Source organism: Adiantum capillus-veneris, chromosome 11 (genome assembly GCF_014529385.1).
Source record: "Adiantum capillus-veneris isolate H3 chromosome 11, ASM1452938v2, whole genome shotgun sequence".
NCBI lineage: Eukaryota > Viridiplantae > Streptophyta > Polypodiopsida > Polypodiales > Pteridaceae > Adiantum > Adiantum capillus-veneris.
This window is the reverse complement of record NC_140941.1, coordinates 130,481,948-130,501,092: the sequence shown is the minus strand read 5'-3', so window position 1 is coordinate 130,501,092 and position 19,145 is coordinate 130,481,948.

Below are 19,145 nucleotides of genomic sequence, written 5' to 3'. Positions count from 1 at the left end.
CCAAGTCTATGACACTACACAATAAAGTCTTGCTCGGCTGCCAAGCCTTTGGAACAATATCCAACTCCAAACCTTCATTCACTTACCTCTTTGTCATGGTCCTCTGTTGAAACTTCCTTGATGCTGTATTCCATCAGCTTTGGTCCATGCTGGTGCACAGACTTTTGTTTTCAAAGCCCTCCCCTTTGCTTGGTACGTTGTCCATATTTTGCAAAGCCTTGCTAGCAGGCTGGTCTTGCTCTTCTCTTGTATCTTCCACGCTCTTTGCATTTCTCTTACTCTGACGAGGCTTGATTATTACTTTACACCTTCTTACCCTTACTGCCCAACGTTGGCGATTGATCGCTTTGGTGCCTATTTCATCCAGGGTTAGAGACGATCTCACATTTGTAACAAAATTTTCTTGACTTACCTCCCTCACTGGGGTAGCATCTTTTGATTCTTTAACCTCTTGTTCCACTGCTTCAGTCCTTTGAACAAACTTCTTGCTTGATCCTTCTTCTGTTATCTTCATCTTAAACTCTTTTGCAAGACTAATGACACTTGGTGTGCGAGTACCAATTGGTGGTGGGCGTAGGATGAATGTAAGTGGTGGTGGTTGCATCAGTGTCTATAGGACTTGAACTGGTGGGACTCGTTGTGGCTGCATGGATGGTGGTGGGATTTGAACAGGTGGGATTGGTTGCCTGGGTGGCGGTGACCTCGCCCTTGGTGGAAAAATATGATTCTATCTTCCTCCTCTATTGAAGTTCTGCCTTCTTGGATGTGGACAGTAATACATGCCATGGCCGTCTTCCCCACAATTATAGCAGTGGTAATCTTGGTTTTGCCTTTGTTGTCCTCTCCCTTGCTCTAGATTTTTGACAGGTGCATGCCCTTGCTGCACCAAATGCACGGATAAAATTTCAAGCTGAGTGGTGATGCGACTCAACAGGTCTTGATGCTCTTCTGATGCCTCCTGTGGTTGGGTTCTATGAACCACTATTGTAGTCACTAGGGTTAGTTGGACTGAGCTCAATTCTTTTGGCTTGTTGACTCTTGCTTGCATGTGCAGCTTCTTGTCTTTAAGGCGGGCTACTTCCACTGCCAACTCATACGTTGCAGGGAACCTCCCCTTCACCTTCTCTTTAAGTGGCGACCACAAGCCAGCAATGAAATGATCCTTCTTCAGAAAATTAGGCGCTCCTTCACCTTCATCTAGTGAGGCAACCCATCGCTCCCCCAAATCCACAAATTTGGATTTGTAAGTGGCATACTCTAGCAGACCTCCTTGCTTTAATTCCGTCAGCAGCTGCCATAACTTTTCTGAGGTTGTGCCTCCACCAAACCTCTTCACAAAGGCAGCACGTAGTACATTCCATGCATTTTTGGTAGATTGGGGCAAAGCATTGTACCAAGACTTGGCCTCTACTTTCATCAATAGAGGCAAAATTTGTAGCTGTGAGGTGTCTTCATCCTTGTCAGAAACCACACAAGCGATGTCGAAGTCATCCAAAAAATCGGTGGTGATGTTTTCTCCCTTCTTTCCACTGAATGTGGGAAAAGAGACACTTGCCATGGTAGTGGCTCAATGAGCAGGAAATTACAAACTCTTTTTTTATAAAATATATAACATTAATGACATTAGCGGCTCATAACGGCTTTTTACAGGGTTTGTGGATATATTTAAAACATGATAAAAATGGATCGCAAAGCTAGAACAGAATAAAGATGCTTACATCAAAAGAGTGGTAGTAATCTAGAAGGGGCAAGATGATGGGGCGTGGAGATCTCAGGATTTGATCAAGCATTTTGGATCTGAACAGGAAAACAATATTTTGCTGGTAGAATATCTTTATATCAATATACACGTTTACATGCATGTGTTGCAAGAAACGGAAAGGAAAGACTTTTGGCCTATTGTTATTATCCATGTTGGGTGTAGGGAACTGATGACTAGAGTTGCATACCTTAAGTGTTGACAAGGTGACACCTTCACCATGCCTTTACCTCCTGTTGAAGTTCGTACAATCCTCCACATTTGGTTCAAAACAGATTGGGCGAGAAGAGTCTACCTCAATCGGCTTTCCATTCTACATGCGGCGGCGATGCTTGGGTGGCCGAAATTCATTTTAACTCTCCAGGCCTAGAGAGAGTGTAGGCCCACTTGCATCCACCAAATGCTTTAGGCTTTCTGGCTTAAACTTTGTGGTTGACGTAGTTAACGACTCTTCTCAAACCATTAGAGAGAAAACACTTGGTGCTACACAAAATCTGACTGTCGTGAGAGTGCTACAATTCTCAAAAGCAAAACTCACCGTTCTTTCTTCACCTCCTTTGTCGGCACTCATTTGACAAAATGCTTTGATTGACAGCAGTGATGGCACTTCATAGCCTTCCCACCTGATGCTCTCAATTTGCCATTAGTATGAGCAATACGAGATGGGGAATTTACCTCTTGAATGTTGACGACACTACAACCTGGCAGTAGTACTTCAATGAAGGCGGTCAGTGCCTCTTCAGTTTCCTCCTCCTCTGTTCTCTAGTTGGAGAATTCTTTCAGCCATTTGTCCATGATTGATGATGTGCGTTGTTTTTAGCATTGTAAACTGGGGGTGTCCAAGAACCCCTCCTCAGTGGGGACACCAAATGATGAGCACAAAGCACGACACGGACCCCGACAGCCTCAAAACGCCAGGAGCTGATGCACGCCGAGCCGGACATGGTGAAGCGAAAGGGGGCACCACCTAGCTTTGAGTGGCTAGGACACGGACAACGATGATTGGAAATAACACAAACTCTACACACCGAGAGAGAGAGAGAGAGAGAGAGAGAGAGAGAGAGAGAGAGAGAGAGAGAGAGAGAGAGAGAGAGAGAGAGAGAGAGAGAGAGAGAGATGCAGGTGATGAAAACCCTCAGGGTGTGAGGGAAAACTATCTTCTATGCAATGTTTACAACAACCTTATTTTCGGCGAGCTGGCAATCATGGTGATAGAGAGATAGTGAGCCTAATAGTGCGTTCTCTAGAGGTGACTCATAGACACGGGGATTTTTGCTAGTGTGAGTGTGTGTGTGGCGACCATTGGAGTCGAGGTGTAGACATGGCTTCTTCACATAGTGCTCATTCCCACAATGCTACAATAAATCCCCTCTCTCTTGATGCAAGTGTTGCCAATCCCTCCCACCAAAGTGCTACCGTGCTGACCCCCGATGAAATTGCCACCCCCCCTTGATAATGGCCTCTCAGTACCTTTTCATAGGTGCTGGATGCTTTAGGTTTAGGGAAATCTGATTAGGTTAGGGCCCTAATCAGGGAGACAAAGCAAGGCGGTGGGTCCTGGATGGTTGACCCTTGCTTTGTCTTGGGGATTTTAAAAATGAAAAGTCCTAAGTGGGCCTTTGTGGCCATCACCTAGAGAGAGGTGATAATTTACAAATTGGGATTTTTACAAGATCTGGTTTAAAACTGGGAAAAAATGATGACCACCTACGGATTTCACTGAAGAGGGCGTCGTGGACGAGATGTCGGTGAACGGCGGGCTTAGCTAGTGCGTCTATGTAGCGCCTTCGTCAATTTTGGTACCGGCCAGGGCATGCCTTCGGCGTCTTTTCTTGTTTCGGTGTCGGCTGTGCGCGACTTGGCCTCTTCGTCTTTTTTTTGATGACGTCGACTCCTTCAGTTTTCTTTTTTTCTTTGATGTGTGTGCATGGCGTGCGTGTGTTTTTTTTTTTAATATGTGCCTGCGTATGTGGGGTTGTGTGAGTGTGTGTAAGTGTGTGTGTTCAATGGCTAGTGTGTGTGTGTGTGTGTGAACAATAGCATAATAAGATTTATATTTACACACACACAGACACACACACACATATATATATATATATATTTTAATGGTGCTCTACGCAGGGAAACAGAGAGAGAGAAAACAAGAATGAGAGAGAGGGAGGGAGCGGGTGCTGGGAGAGGGGAGGGGAGAGTGTGTGTGTGTGCGTATGTGTGTGTGTAAGGGGGGGGTGTGTGTATTTAGAGAGAGATAGAGAGAGCAGCTCTGAGCTGCACCGGCGTGGGCCTGTTCAAAAGCGTGAGAGAGAGGGAGGGAGATGGTGAGCGAGCCACAGAGGGAGTGTGTGAGGGTGTGTGTATGTGTGTGTGCGTGGGGGGGGGGGGGGGGGGGGGGGGGGGGGGGGGTGTGAATAAGAGAGAGGGAGAGAAAGGCTCTAAGATGCACCCGCATGGCCCAAAAGCGCGCGAGAGAGAGGGAGGGAGATGGTGAGCGAGCCAGAGAGGGGGTGTGTGTGTGGGGGGGGTGAATAAGAGAGAGGGAAAGAGCGGCTTTGAGCTCCGCTCGCATGGGCCGAGAGCGTGAGAGAGAGGGAGAGGGAGGGAGATGGGCTCGTGGGTCATGCCGACAGAGAGCGAGAAGGGGGGGGGGGGGTGGTGTTTGTGGTCAGCGGATGATGTTAGGGTTATGAGAGAGAGAGAGAGAGGAGAGAGAGAGAAGAGAGAGAGAGAGAGAGGAGAGAGAGAGAGAGAGAGAGAGAGAGAGAGAGAGAGAGAGAGAGAGAGAGAGAGATAGCATGTGCCCTTTGGGCCGTCTCCACAAAGAGCGAGCGAGAGAGAGAGGAGAGAGAGAGAGAGAGAGAGAGAGAGAGAGAGAGAGAGAGGAGAGAGAGAGAGAGAGAGAGAGAGAGAGAGAGAGAGAGCAAATCGAGGGAGGGAGAGATAGTGAGAGAGAGTGAGGAAAAGAGAGAGAGAGAGAAAGAAAGAAGAGAGAGATAAGAAGGAAGAGAGAGAGAAAGAAAAGCTTGGGTGCGTGGTGGCCCGCCGGTGGGAGGAAAGCAGGAGGGGAGAGAGGGAGGGGAGAGTGAGGTCGAGGGAGTGTGGACGAGAGGAAATAGGGAGGGGTGGACGTATGGCGGCCCACCAGTGGAGTATGGATGATGAGCGAGAGTTAAGAGAGGGAGAGGAAATAAAAAATGTGAAAGGGTATGTGTGTATAAATAATGCAAGAGAGAGACTGACTTTGGTTCATACATGGCGGCCTGCTAGTGGAAGAAAGACAGCCACAACTTGGTTTATGCGCCCACGGGGCTAGGTGACACAGGAGCAGGGATAAGAGAGATGGTGGTGGATTGGTGGAGCTGAGCAGGAGAGAGAGAGAGACCTCTGTCTTCTGGTGATAATGGAGAGAGGTGTGGCAAAATTGGTGGCAGCCCATCGGTGGTTAAGCATAGAGGGGGCGGTGAATGTTAAAAAAAAACAACTTTTTATCGTTTTTCTTGGTAATGTGCTTTCCCCTACTTGGAGTTGGTTCTTGCTGCCGTGGTTTCAAAAACCGGGGCTAATGATGGATAGTGACGCGCTATGGCTAGGGGTGCCTCCAGAGCTGGGCGGCATGGGCCGTGGCGAGGGCAAGGAAAAGAGAGAGAGAGAATTGGTGGTTCACCCATTGACCGGGGAATTGTCGATCCGCCTCCGGTGGTGTTTTCGTGCTTCGTGCAGAGGAAAGATAAACCATTTTTTCTTCTTTTTTTTGCGATTTCTAAAAATCGGCTATCAATGTCATGTGAAAAACACGCATGGGCTAAGAGATATGGTAAAGAAAATAGCTTGCTGCCCACCACACAACCAAATGTTTTGACTCTAGGCTCTTTGGAGAACCACTATATAGATTCATCGGATGGGAAAACCCACTTAACCAATTGAAAAGCTTGATGAAACTTGATGATAAATGAATTTAGGTCTCCGTTATCACATCGGAAATGAGAGTTATTACTCGCTCTATAACCGGTTTTACCTACACGCGTAGGGGTGCTACCAAGGGGGGTACCATATGACGTTGTGACTTAACCGAGCTGTTTTTATATGTTTTGTGATTTGTTTTGGTCAGTTGATTTCAACTATTAGATGGCCATAAACTTATGTGAGAGTATATGGTTAAACATCTCGAATCGCATAGGCACATATGATTAAAGTGGCTTTCTTTTGGGATTACCGTTTGTTGTGTGAGTACCATATGGGTGAAGTGATGTGATAGAGTGATAGTCTACATTATGGAGCTGAGTTTGATGCATTGGTTTGAGATCAAATAATTTCAATTGCATGTTTTTCATGCTCTCAGAAATGCCAAAAAGTTGTTTTTTGCATATGTGTGAAGTTATGGTTTATGGTTGACCTAAAGGTTGGAGCTTTTTTGCATCATGTTTATGGTGATGGAATGTTATCATATTATGTATGGGAACTCATGGATTAATGTGGATGCCTCATATACATGGTTGTGATTTCTTTTCACCTTCCTAGGTCAAAACTAGCTCTATGTGCTAGGGAGGTGAAGTGCAGATGTGATGCATCAACTTTGCATGGTTGGATGTGGTCAAAATTGGATTTTTATATCATGATTAGTTCCTGGTCAGACTCTTTTTATGCATCAAAGAATCACGTCTTAAGGGTTACATGCATGTGGACTCCAATTGCAGGGTATGTGTCAAACTCCAAGTGTGGGAGTTCGTTTAGTGTGATTATGATTTATGGTTAAGGGTTGAGTTCCCTTAAGGATTATGGTTGATTTTCTATCGTGTAAGCCGGTGTGGCTCGTGGTTTTTTTTTTTGATATGGTTATGCTGTCGAATATTTTGCAGCCATGTTATGTTCTAAAGTGGTAATGCAAAATTGGTCGTGCCTCACCCAAATTTGGGTGGAGTGCTAGCCCGTGTGATGTGATTGGATTATGTTTTATGGTTTTGGGATTGGATCATGAAGTGATTTGGATGGTTTATGGCAGACGTGTAAAGGTAGAGACCTGTATAGTCTAACTGCTTGGAAAAGATTGTTTGTGCATATGGAAAGTGCTATTGTGATTGGACTCATGTGTTATGTTTCTCGTGGCAGCGTTCCTAAAAGACTAGGATCACCTACATCGCTTAGCCTTAGACTAAAGGGCCGTTGACCTGTGGCTTTTCTAGATCGGGGTATTGCATAGGTCTTCTTCTTTTTGTTAGGCGCATCTACACGGTTAGTGCGTCAAGGGTTGAACCCGAGGAATTCACTCTCTATACAAAATGGGATGCCACCTGCGAGCAAAAAAATTTGATAAAACCCCTATGTACGAATTATTTTAGGAAATATGACCCCCTTTTCTGCGCTTATATGATAACCAATGCAGAAAACTATCATACCCCTATCTTACATGTAAAATTTAGATCTCACACGATCTAACTGAGTAAAGTAATCAAAGAGTGTCTAGCATAGTGATTGGAAACGTGCATGAGAACCACTTCTATTGATAACTAGATGTACCCTCAACGTGTCTTAGTTTGACTTTCAAAATATGTTCAGCCTGCACCCTAGCTACTCGTCCAATTTGGACCCATCTAAATTACTCAAAAAACATGGTTATAAAGTTGTGTTAGGTTCTCCGTGTAAATGTACATCTATACAAGCTTTTTATAGCTTTCATCCCTCAACAAATGAACTATAATCACAAAACAAGCAATTGATATAAAGCAATGTTAGTTCTTATATGTATCTTTGCAGCTATTGACTCATAAGTTTGAGCGAAGACTCTTTTGAGACGCCATGATTTGGAAACACAAAAACTTCATTTTATTCCCTACCACCCCCCTTCCCCCCCCCCCACATAAATATGATACCCCCTCCCTTATTTTTAAGCTTGAGAGATAAATTATTGGGGGACTGTCCCTAACTTATACGCTTATGTAATTTGTAGAAAAACCCCCCTCCCCTGCACTTACGTGGTGCAGTAAGTTTTTCATGGTGAATCCCCCAGAGGGTTGAATGACCTACACGGCTAACGTGTTGGGAATTTTGCCACGGCTTTGCCTAAGCATCCAGTGTTGGGCATTGAAGAGGCATGGCACCTAAACTGGTATGGTTGGTGTTGATACTCTACTACCTACTGGTACTTGGGATCCTTTCAAAGGTCGGGTTCATGGAGGGAGGCAAAGCGGCTTCATCTTATGTCTCGCTTAGGTAGGTTGGAGGTGTTCTGGTTTACTCCCAGAGCAAAGTGAAATTCTCTCTGTCTGTAGTAGAGCGGAAGTGGATGGATGGACCGGTCGATCCCTACACAGGGTTTGGTGCTCTGCTAGTTATTTTGTTATAAAATCTTTTTTTTATGTTATGTTATACCCATATTTTGTCATTGCATTAATACATGGTTGCCTATTCCATTTAGATGGTCATTTAAAGATTCTCTGTTGTCATCTTCTCATGTCTATGTGAACTCTATTTCACCCTCCACTATATTCTCTCTCTCTCTTCCCGCAATGCGGTGTACACATATATTCACCCTTCACGATGTTATATTTTTCTTAAGTACACTTTCATTCACAACACCCATTCAGGGGTAGCACTATTCACTAGGTACCTCTGGATGCAGTACCGGCTCATGGCCTTAACTCCATGCTTGGTCGGGCGGCGCTGAGAACTCCTCCCCTATGCAAATGCTTCCGCAACTCTGATGTATAATTGAATATTGTATAAAAGTGTAAATTGTATATTTTGTACATAGATCTCCGAGGAGGGGTATTTCTCACCTGGTATCAGAGCCAATGCTCAAGGTTATGGGGATAGCTGATACCAGTCAGGTTAGTTATGCATCATGCATGCATTCATGCATGCTGTTTAAGAAAAGATATTGTAACACCTTATTGGGGAGTTTGGGAATTTCCTAATTCCCACTTTTGAATTGGGGCGAAGTTTTGACCATGAGAACATGATTTGTGGCCATTTTTTATCACAAATGTGATGATTTCTATGCAGAAAAGTCCATTATTACTGACAATGAATGTTCAAAAGTAGTGGACCTACCCAGCAAGAAGGAAATGCAATCATATAAAGTAAACAAATAAAAAATCCTAAAGTATCACACATATCATGGTCCTAGTGAAATAAACATTGTACGTTTTAGAGTTCATGTATACAAATCAAACCTTCTCCTTGGTTAGCTTCAATGCTATAGCACACTAATAAATTTACATAAAACATTTTGAAGCCTTTACCAAAAAAATTTACCACAAACTTTTACTTAGAATATCACATGCTAATAATGCATACTAGGTCTTGAAAATGTGCAAATACCACTACCTACAAATTTATGGGTGACAACTTCCTTTGTACTAGGTCTTGATTCTAGAGGGTAGACTTTGATAGCCATAAGAGCAACTTTTTATAGTAGTTGGTGTTCAACAGTCAAATATAAAATGGGTACTTAACCAAGCAAGTTGATAAATTTTTAGTTTATACAATTTCTATATGACCTTACTTCAATATATATGTGATGACTAAAGTTGTATGGTATTACACAAGAAAACATTTCAAAGAACAACTTGAACGCGGAGTATCTAGATGCTTTTTTATACTTATATTACGAGATGCCAGTGTGCCACTCATAATGCTAGTGATTCACGTGAAATCAAAATATATGTGCATTCATGTTGCTTCAATTTTGAATATGATTGTTCATTTCAATAGACACTTACACAAAGCTACAATCTATAGGTGCATGGAGATAATGTCAAGATAGAACACTATTTTAAGATTTTTCCAAGCACATGTGAAGCTTTTTTAGATTAGATAAACATTAGGAACATTAAACTTGAAGTTTAAATGTGAGCTTACATTGTTTAAATAGATCGAGTCTTATCACAATGAAGAATATGCCTAGCATCAAACCAATATTGGTTTACACATAGGCCAATACCTTGACATATACCATTGTTGTGAAACTTGAATTCTCAGTAGTTTATTGTTTGCTTTAATGACTAAGAGATGTTAAACATGCCATATTTTTAAACTTTTTGTTACTTTTCCATAAAAAATACCCCTGTTGTCTTCTCCACAAATATATAATCACCAAAAAACATCTCAATACATGACATTCAGTGTTTGATGTCAAACTTTGAGTTGAATCACTCGCAAATCGCTCTTAAAAGACAAGATACACTTTTACAAGAATAGGCACAATGAGTAGATTTTCTCCATACCAATGGTGGTGTTTAGAAACACCAAGAGAATATTCTTTAAAATCCAAAAAAGAGAGTTTCCAGAACATTCGTTTCTTTCTGTTGCAAACATATGATACATGACATGTATGTGTGCTTTAGTGATTGACTCAATCATAGCTTCAAACGTGACATTTTTTTGGTAATTTTTACTCACTTCTAAAAGAAACATGTGTCCTCACATCCACATACAAATTATATTTCAAGGTAGGACTTAGACCTCTCAACTTTTTAAAATGATTAGAAACACCAATGATTTCTATCATTTACTTGGACTCAAGATATACATAGTACTATAGTTTTAAACAATGTTTGCTAACTAGTAAGATTTTATAAGAATTACAAATAGGACCCTTCAATGATTTCTTCAAGGAGAGGTAGAGAGTGGGAGGACAAAGAGAGAGGAAACCTAAGCATAACATTAGACAAAGAGGAGGATGAAAATTTGAAGGGATCATATTATAGTAATGTATTAAAGGACTTTGATACGACTTATATCCCATTTAGTTGCTATAAATAAGGTAGAAAGAGGGAGGTTTCAGGCATAAAGAGAGGAGGGTTGAAAATTCAAGTAGTTATATTACAAAAAAATGTTAAAGACATATAAAAAACCTCTTAGATACCATATTATCAATCTAAAAGACCTTGTAAGAATACTCTCAAATATGCAAATCATCAAGTTGAGAGGGTTATGGAATCATTAAAGTCAAAAGAAATTTGAGCATTCTATCATTTTGCTACTATGTTTAGAACATGCTGAAGATTTGACAAGAACTTGATTTTAAGTTTTGCGTTTTACTATGACCATCACACATGTCTCATGTATATGATTATACATCTTATGAAGCATTTTAATTCTGTCAAATGGCCAAAATTTGAGTCTTTGAATAACAAGGTTGTGAATTTTCTTATCATAAGGGCAATACAAACAAGGGGGACACAAAGAGAGATAGAAGAGGGGGGGGGGACAAGGTACAAAAGGCACATAGCTTTCATGTTTGTGCTCACAATAATATGCCACTATAGATTTTCCTTGGATGGTCCAAATTGCCTTCTAGAAAGCCTTTGAATTTGGCCCTTTGGTCAACGTTTGCAATCTTAAAATTAGTAAATTACTTGTGAGTAGTTTTAAGGGGGGGATTAGGAAGCTTGAGAGCTCAAACCTAGTTTTCTCTTGGGGTAACTTGAAAGAGGGCCCCATGTTGATGGGCATCTTCATGTCATATTATCTCATGGGGAAGAATCCATCTTTTGATCACAAAGACAAAACTTGAGAGTATAAACTTAAGTTTGTCTAAATTGCTAAGCATTCTAACATTGTACAATGCAAAGTGAACATGTCATATTGATTAAGTGATGGTCCTAGGAAGCCTGGAAATTGAACCACATGGCCAACATCTAGTTCTCGTAGTGGGGAGGAAGGGTGCCGCGGAGAGAGAGAGAGAGAGAGAGAGAGAGAGAGAGAGAGAGAGAGAGAGGATTCTCTTAGCATGTATAGCCTTTGGCATTTGGCCATGTGGATAGAAATTCAGCTTTTTTATCATCCTCTTTTTCATTGAAAATGAACATGAATTATTTCAGGGAATACTTGACCTCAAAATCTCTAGATTTGACAACATGGCATATGTATAGATTTGAAATGAACGTCATAGTTTTCTAAAAAATGAAACAAATTCAAAGCTTGTAGAGAGCTAGAGAGTGATATGGAGACATAAACAAACACACACACACAAGGGAGAGAAAGTGAGAAGAAAGAGGAACAAAATCACACTTAAAGAGAGTGAGGAGAAACATTTGACGAAAGTTTTATTCATGTTGATAGAAGTAAAGGATGCAAAATGAGGAAGGGGGGGGGGAGAGAGAGAGAGAGAGAGAGTTCATGGAGAATGAGGAATACATTGAGTGTGTGTGTGTGTGTGTGTGAGAGAGAGAGAGAGAGAGAGAGAGAGAGAGAGAGAGAGAGAGATAGAGTGTGTGCCTATGGTGTAAGGGAAATATTGTGGTAGCCATTTATAAGCATGAGAGAGAGAGAGAGAGAAACCCTAATTTCTAGGTATTCTATTAAATATGCACACGATTGCAATTGAGTGAGTGAGCACGAGAGTGGAACCATAGTTGCAAGAGAGTGTAACCCTAGTTGCTAGGTTTTCTTCTAAATTTTCACGAGTGTGCAAGTTCTTAATTGTTGAGTATCCAACTGTTGGAGTAGGTAGACCCACTTCTAAGGATGTACATTCCATGTGGAAAAATTTTTAAAAACAAAAGAGAGAGTGAGAGTGAGAGAGAGAGAGAGAGAATGAGCAAGAACTAGAGGGAGATAGAGAGACAAACATACACAAAGAGAGAGAGGATGTGTATTAGAGAAGAATGCAATAGCCATTGACAAGGAGAAATATATATATATATATATATATATATATATATATATATAGAGAGAGAGAGAGAGAGAGAGAGAGAGAGAGAGAGAGAGCGGGAATCTTTCTCACTGACCTCAGGGGAGTGAGGAGAAACATTCTCACTAAGGATTGCCCAAGTGGACAAATCTATGGGTTGAAGGAAGAGAGAGTGAGAGGGAAGAGGGGGGGATACCAAGCACTTTGACTTAAGAGAGAGTGAGAGTGAGAGGGAAGAGGGGGGGATACCAAGCACTTTGACTTAAGAGAGTGAGGAGAAGCATCTCACAAAAGATTTCACCATCTATACAAAACAAAGGGATTGAGAGAGAGAGAGAGAGAGAGAGAGAGAGAGAGAGAGAGAGAGAGAGAGAGGACCAAGCTCACTCATTAGGGGAGTGAAAAAAAGAAAGCAAGATAGAGAGGTGAATGGTCCTCTGAAAGCAATCTTTAAGTTGTTACTATCCTCATCCTAGTAGTTCCACCTCCATAGCAAGAAAGAGAGGGAACATGGTCCTCTAAAACAAGTCTACGAGTTGTGACTATTGTCTTCTTGGTTTTTCCACCTGCAAGCTACAATAAGATGTCTTTGTGACTCTATATCTCAAGTGAGAAGTGACCCAACTTATGTGATGTTTAGAATCCATGATCTCTTGGAGAGTAGACTACCCTCTACACAAGGTCTCCTATCTACCTCGCATGTCCTCATATGCAGAAAAGTGCTCCTTGTACTCAACCTCCTCTTTGCATAGCTTACAAACTCTCTTTTTTCTGGGAGTATGATCAACTTGTCCTTTCTCGATCCATAGCCTATGTGATGCTACCTTGAGCTGGCCAATAGCTACGCGTGAGGTATGACGCATGTTCATGTCCCTTTATCTAGTATAGAGGGAGAGGGGGTGTGGGGGGATGGGGGAGAGATTGTGTTGGGGGGAACAAGCAATCCAAGTACAAGAACGATATCATAGGGAGACAAGGAAAGAAAGAGGGAGAGGGTTAAACTCCCTCATCTAAGGAGAGTGAGTAGGAACCGCTCTCACTAAATTTTTGTCAATGTAAACAAAAATGAAGGATGGAGAGAGAGAGAGAGAGAGAGAGAGAGAGAGAGAGAGAGAGAGAGAGAGAGAGAGAGAGAGAGAGAGAGAGAGAGAGAGAGAGAGAGAGATGCAAGCAAGGCCAAGAGAGAGGGAGAGAGAGGGATGCAATTGAAGCCTCTAGAACCTATATGGAGTGATATGTGTATCTTCAAGTCTCAATATCTTATATAGACAAAGGCAAACAATAGTACTTGGTCATTGACTACTTGGGAGTACTAGAGAGAAAATGAGAGGAAGAGAGAAGAGAGAGAAACAAAAGAGTGCCATGCAGATTCTGGCATGGGTGTAATTCTTGTCTTGCTTGGTCCCAATACAAGATTTGTCCATGTGGACTAATCTTAACCAATTCAAACCTAGGTACTCGACCTAGGTGTTGTACATGTTAACACACCAAACAAATTTAGACCTAGTTCATCGACTTAGGTTTTGTGCATGTAGACCACACAAAAAAAAATCACACCAAAGTCATCCACCTTTTGCCAACCAATGTGCAAGAGAGAGACGAGGGGAGGGGGGAGGATGATAGAGAGAAAGAGAAAGAGAGATCAAGGAAAGAAATCTATATAGGCTTGACATGGGTGCAATTCATGTCCTCCAAGAACTTAAGATTGGTCCATGTGGACAAAAACAACAAATTCAAACCTAGATCATTGACCTCTTGCCAAACCACAGTCCACGGAGAGAGAGAGAGAGAGAGAGAGAGAGAGAGAGAGAGAGAGAGAGAGAGAGAGAGAGAGGGTAAGGATGATTTGTTCATTTAAAATTTAGAGAGGAGCGGGTAGATAGGCAAATGGAAAGGGCGAGGCAAGTAAGAGAGAAGGGGATGAGGTGGCAAGGCAAGACTAGGCTAGGGTGGGTGGCGGGGAAAGGGGTGTGAGCAAGGACCCCAAACTTGGTCAGTTTGTTACTTGAAGTTTATGGGGTCTACCTATCCACTTATCTTTGGATTTGAAACCCTTTCACCTTGCCAAAAGAAACATTTTGTGGCTGCTTGCAGTTTGTAACTTACAGCCTCTATTTTGGGGATTGGGTCAACTTTTGTTGTTTTTTGCTACGATGACCTTCACAAAATTTTTTCCAGATGGTATCAACTTTCTATTGTCCAAATCTCAGCCTCAAATGCTTCAGAGGGTCAAAGATCGCAATCCACGTTCCACAGCATCTGGTCATGGTGTAAGAACCTCAATTTTTGGGTCTCTTCTAAAAATAAGAAAAATAGCTTTCAATATCTATTTTGCCAAATTTTGACTTAAGATGCTTGATTGATAGTATTGTAAGGTTATAAAGTAAAAAGCAAGGTCGTTTCCATGTTCCAGTAGGTTAGACGGACGTTTGGTTCAGTTTTGAAAAAATAATAATGTATGATAATAATGTTTGTTGAGCAATGTCTCTAGATTTGTACATGTGGATAAAATTTAAAAGTAGAGCATTGATTTCTTGCAAACTAAATTTCACAAACAAGACCTCTAGATTTTGTATCAAGTGTTGTGCTTGTTTTGCAAAGAGAGGACCAAGACAAAGAATAAGATTTAAACATTCACTTCTTACCAACTACGATGTATTAGAGACACACCCAGAGAGAGAGAGAGAGAGAGAGAGAGAGAGAGAGAGAGAGAATAGAGCCTTCTACCTTTCATATAGGTGAAATTTACTTCTTACAAGGCTTCGAGATTTGTCCACGTGGAGAAAACCCGACTAATTAGAACCTAGGTGTTGTCCATGTTGAAAAGAACCAAAAAAATCAAACCTAGGTTACAAGAATCCTGTTAAAATGGTCTACCACAAATATATATATATATATATATATATATATATATATAGAGAGAGAGAGAGAGAGAGAGAGAGAGAGAGATGGGGGCCAAGAAGGTTGCAAGACTATTCTCACTTAAAATACACACACAATTTTGTAAACTCTTTCCGACATATCAACTATCCCAAGAGACCTTAAAGATCTATCTGAGGAGGAGAGTTGAACTCAAGACGAGGTGCATCTTGGACTCCAACAATGGAGAGTCACACCACAAATCAAACTCTAGTAAGAGAGGCAACGAACATCGATGAGTAAAAGGCAACACAAGTCACCTTCTTATAGGGCCTTCAAGATTGCCACAAGCCTTTGAGCCAGGTATGATTGAGAAGCCTCGGGTTTGGGACACCCGCGCATGTGCGTGCGAGCGTGCGCGCAAGAGAGAGAGAGAGAGAGAGAGAGAGAGAGAGAGAGAGAGAGAGAGAGAGAGAGAGAGAGAGAGAGAGAGAGAGAGAGAGAGAGTTTTATTATCATCCTTGGAGGTCAAATATAACCTATGGGACCAAATGAACATGTCACGTGGTGTGAGTGGAGGTCATAAGTGACTCTCGATGCTAAAAAATGGTTGAAATGAGTGTGGCAATAGAGAGTCCACATCGTGGTTGGTAGAGGAAGGTATTTAGGGAGAGTTCATGGTTGACTATATGGGGAAAAGAGGACCTAATGTGGTCAAAAGCTGAGCACTCAAGTAGTGTGTGGTACTCACTCTCTCGCACTTGACGAGGGCATAAGGTGCAAAGTCGATGAGACTCCTTGCTAGTGCCCCAACGTCCTGTCTTGCAGCATAGAGAATGGGATCTAAGATGTATGGAGAATGGTACTCACTCTCTCGCACTTGACGAGGGCATAAGGTGCAAAGTCGATGAGACTCCTTGCCAGTGCCCCAACGTCCTGTCTTGCAGCATAAAGAATGGAACCTAAGACGAATGGAGACAATGGTGTGGATCGCACTCAACGGGATGGGCTCAAGGATGTAGGGATGGGTTCGATTACCTCGTTTGGAGAAGAAGAGAGATTTGTAGTTTGGGGCAACGTGTGTGATGTAACGGCTGAAGCGAGCATGCAGGGAGAATCTATAATACAAAAGCCTTCTGGAGGGGTGACGGGCTCCAAGTAAATCCGGTCCTCAATTGTTGTCAATTTATCTAATTCTCTCTCTCTTTTACAAGTATTGTTCATGTCAAGCTAACTAGGTATAATGGTTATGTTTCTATCTCTAATGAAGTACTCTTCTTATATTTATGATGAGTTCTCTGAAATAAATGCTCACTACAATAATCTTTCTCCACTACTCTCAATGTCATAGCCATATTCCATTAGATTGGTATCAGAGCTATTGTTTTCTCTTTTCTTGATTAAGAAGAGAGTTCCTTAAGTTGTCCATGAAAGGTTGGACCTGTTCATTGAAAGAGGGTAAGTGGGATAGGATCTATTATCTTGGTTGAAAAGGACTTAGCTCAAGGTACACCATTGGGAACTATAGACTTAATAATGGAGTCTTTTGGGGCTTGCCTTTGGCTTAACCATTATTGAGCTATCAGCAAGCTCAACAGGAACTATACTCAACCGAATAGTGTAGTACTCTTTGCAGTCAACAATCTCTAAATAATGGGTGTGGCTTCTTGAGAGCTAATTTTCAAAAGTAAGAAGAGTAGCAACTAAGGTTTTTGAGGGTACCAAAGCACAAAGTAGCGTAGACATAACTTTTATTAGCATGGATCACAATATTAAAGGGGGTATAATGCATATTGATGACTTTGATTTTGCACATGAAGGTGGTACTAATGATGTCCCCATGTTTGTGAACTATCTTGTTACTAGGTTGCAACAAGCTATGGTAAGCATTGCTTTGCAAGCCAAAGTTACCCAACAACTTTGTGATTATGAGATTTCCCTACCTCTCCAAAAAGAAAGAGAGAGCTTAGGAAGCCTCTTCTGGAGAGTTTCAAAAGACATCTCTCCTGTGAGAGAAGAAGAGGAATCCAATGAATGAGAAAGAAGTAAATCTTTGAATTCCTTTGAAGATGTGGCTCCACAAAGATGGAGGTCTCAACGATCTCCAATTCCGCCCAAGAGGAAAAGATTACCCTATATTCCTTCTCCTTATCACTCCAAAAGGGAAGAGAGGAATCAAAGGAAGAGAAAGGCAAAATAAATTTCCATCTTCCTCCTCTTTCAATGAAAGCATCGGTTTTTCTTCTAGAGAATACAAGAGGGGAGGACATCACAAATCCTATGCTGTTTGGAAAAGGTCCTATAAGCTTAAGAAGTCAAATGAGGGAGGAAAGAGCATCTCTTTTCTCACTTATGATGGCACCTTTGGTGCTACCAAAAAAGTTTTGGCCTTCATCCAGCAATTTGATGCGGTCTTTGGAGACAAGGGATTCACAGATTCCTCCAAGCTATGTCATGTAGATATGCACTTTCAAAAATCTACTCGACTATGGTGGTCTAGCCTTACTAGCAATGGAAAAGCTCTAAAGACATGGAAAACTCTACAAGTTTCCATCATGAAGCAATTCCTTGCAAGCGATGCCAAAGATAAAGTGCTCATCAAATGGCAAAGTTTGAAGCTACTCTCCAACCAGTCTATCCACAAAGATGTGGACAAGTTTTGGGATTTACATCTCAAAGATACAATCTTTCAAAAGATAGACATCACCAAGAAAAAGCAACAATATTGTGTAAGATTGCCTGAAGAAATGGCCGGTATGTCAACTCACAATGGCCTACTACTACTATCACCAAAGTCCTCCACCACACTATGGTTGCTTCGTGCATCAATTTCCAACAAGGGGCTAAAAGTAATGCCAATCCCATCGAAATGAAAGACCAAAATCACTGAAGAGGAAAGAGCAATGCTCAAAGTCCTTTCCAAGGCAATTCCAACAACAACAACAACAATTCCAAGGAGAAGGGAGTTTACAAAGGCAAAAATAAACTCTCTCCTGGAGAGCTAGAGGATTTTTGCAAGGACCACAAATGTTTCAAGTGTGGGGAGCAAGGACATGGATACGTTCTTGCCCCAAAATAAATGCTCGCAATGAGACTCCTAGAGCTTTGTTAACCCTTGTGGCTCACGGACACCCTATCGCCTACGACGGACACCGTAACCGTATTATTTATTTAAGTAGAGTTAGGCACCGGGCTTGTCGGTCCAATAGGGAAAGGTAGAGTGATCGCCGATGAGAGGCGCACTCTAACACGAACATGCTAGGGTTAGTTGGCTAAGCATGGGCGCCCAAGTGTGAATGGGGTGAGCTCACATAAAAGACAATTAAACCTAAAATTGAGTCATTCTCTCATTGTGCAATAGAAGCTACTCTTGCTCCATCTCCACCTTCTCCTTCACCATCTCCTTGTGTGTGTGCATGTGAGAGAGAGAGAGAGAGAGAGAGAGAGAGAGAGAGAGAGAGAGAGAGAGAGAGTGTGAGAGTGTGTGTGCGATCGAGCGTTGCGGCGGCACGACGGCGGCGAGGCGGTTGAGTGCGGCGTAGCGGCGTCTCCCTCTTCTTCGCGGCGTGGGAATCCTTCATTCGCAACTACGCAGGAAGGTGAGTGACACACCGTTCTTCCTTGTGAGCTTGTCTGTTGTATGACTGTGTGCTAGGAGCCTTTGTGGCTCGCACACGGCGCGTAGCAAGTCCCTAGCCTTGACATTTTTGGCGCCGCTGCCGGGGAGCTGCTGCGCGTGAAGCTCCAATGGCGACCTGTAAATTGTATTGAAGCTATGTTTTATGTAGGAAAGGCGCGGCTTAAGTTTTCTGTGTTCTGTTAAGCTCTGTTTTGTTAGTTCTATTAAGCTCAGATTTCAGCTTACACAGTTAGCATTTCTTGCGTTTCTGCGTTTTC